Genomic DNA, 2,012 nt, shown 5'->3' on the forward strand with positions numbered 1-2,012 from the left:
AGTCTGTAAACCCAAGTGAAAGGATTCATTAAAGCCATGGCATTATGGACATTTAAAGTATTCTCTGAGACAAAAAAGTATTTGATAAATAAATTTTACTAATAATATTTTCATCTATACTTCCCTCTAACTTTTATAAAAGACTCATAATTCTCCATGAAGTCAGTTTGAAGATTCGTATCAAATTTGTAGAGTCAGGGAAAGGACAGAGTCAAGAGTTGCTCCTCCCCATCCAAATGGATCTCTTTGCTGCTTCCTTCACATCCTTGTTCCTCAGACTGTAAATCAGAGGGTTTAGCATGGGAATGATCAAGGTGTAAAACACAGCAGACACTTTTTCCTGTTCCATGGAGTACTGAGAGCTTGGCTGGATATAACTGAAAGCCACAGAACCATAAAGTAATGTCACAGCTGTCAGGTGTGAGGCACAAGTAGAGAAGGCTTTGCACCTCCCCTCTATGGAGCGAATTCTCAGAATGGCAATGAGAATGTGGCTATAGGACACAATGATAACAATAAAGGTGAAAATAGCAATCACTCCAGAGAAGATCAAAAGCAGCATCTCATTGATGTGTGCATCAGAGCAAGAAAGCTTCAGAAGAGGAGGGACATCACAGAAGAAGTGATTCACAATATTTGGACCACAGAAGTCCAGTCTGAGCAGACCTATTGTGTGAATCAGAGAATTAATGATGCCACCCAAGTAGCATGCCAAAACCATCTGCGTGCAGACGCGGTGGGTCATAACTGTATACATTAAAGGATTTGTGATTGCCACATAGCAATCATAAGCCATCATAGACAGAAGGATGACCTCTGTGGTTATATAAATTGCAAAAAAGAAGCTCTGAAGTAAGCAGGCAAAGAATATACTAGTCTTGTGTTCTGCTAGGAAATTGACCAGCATCTTTGGAATATTGACAGTAGAGTAGCAGATGTCTCAAAAATAAAGGTTACTAAGGAAGAAGTACATTGGAGTGTGAAGTCTAACATTAAAACAGATCAACATAATCATCCCCCAGTTACCCACAAGAATGATGATATAAACTAGGCTGAAAAACAAGAAGAGGGAAACCTCCCAATTATGATTTTCCATGAATCCGATCAGTATGAATTCCTTTACACCTGTATGATTCCATACTGCCATGTTTTCATTATTCTACAGCTCCTTCCTAACAACATACTATTATGAGGTTTAAATGAATAATAAATAAATAAAAATATTTCTTCCAGGATCTGGTAGTCATCATGGTGAGAGACACTTGGAGCTGACCCTGTAATAGATGAAACAAAGAAAGTTCAGCAGTAGCCCACATATGTGCAAAAACTGTATCCATGGAGACTCAAATTATTGCAGCTAAAATTAGTGTATTCCCTTTTATCAATTATCATAGAATAGGAAAGGATAAGAAGACCTCTCGTATGTCACAATGTTCTCAGTTTGTATAATGGAGATTTTAATTTAGAGGTTTGTATACAACCTTTGTCTTATTCTTTAATATCCATCAGCCTTCCGTTCAGGAAGAATACAAACTTGTTCTAATCTTGTGACAAGGGAAATGTCAACATTCTTTGGATAGCCATTTGAAAATATTTCATTTTCAATTAACCTGAACACATGGGTTTCAATACATTGTCACCTCCACTTTTCCAAATACCTCACCTAAAATATTTCCTGGATCTCTGACTCATGAGATTAATGCCACCCTGAGATGGCATTAATATTGAGACCTGAGCCACGACAATATAGATCAATGTTTTCATTTTTTCTTTGTCTTTAGAATAATGAACTATCTCAAGTGTCATTATATATGACAGTTCTTTCCTTCTCGTTTTTATTCAGATTTCATTTTGCATTCTGTGAGTATTCTCTCAGTATTAAAAATAATAAAGCAATCCAGAACACACTTTGTAAAAAGGAATGGCTTTTATGTAACACCAAAATTTGCAATTATCTATATGTTTTCTTTTTAGAAATATAAGGTACAACTTCACATAATTTATTTTGCCTA

The 2,012-nt window shown here is 36.1% G+C and overlaps 1 pseudogene; it reads right to left on the minus strand.

Moving 5' to 3' along the window:
* Window positions 1-211: 211 nt before the first annotated feature.
* Window positions 212-1,147, minus strand: LOC130870294 (olfactory receptor 1052-like; annotated as a pseudogene).
* Window positions 1,148-2,012: the final 865 nt, after the last annotated feature.

Source organism: Chionomys nivalis, chromosome 2, assembly GCF_950005125.1.
Source record: "Chionomys nivalis chromosome 2, mChiNiv1.1, whole genome shotgun sequence".
NCBI classification, from domain to species: Eukaryota; Metazoa; Chordata; class Mammalia; order Rodentia; family Cricetidae; genus Chionomys; species Chionomys nivalis.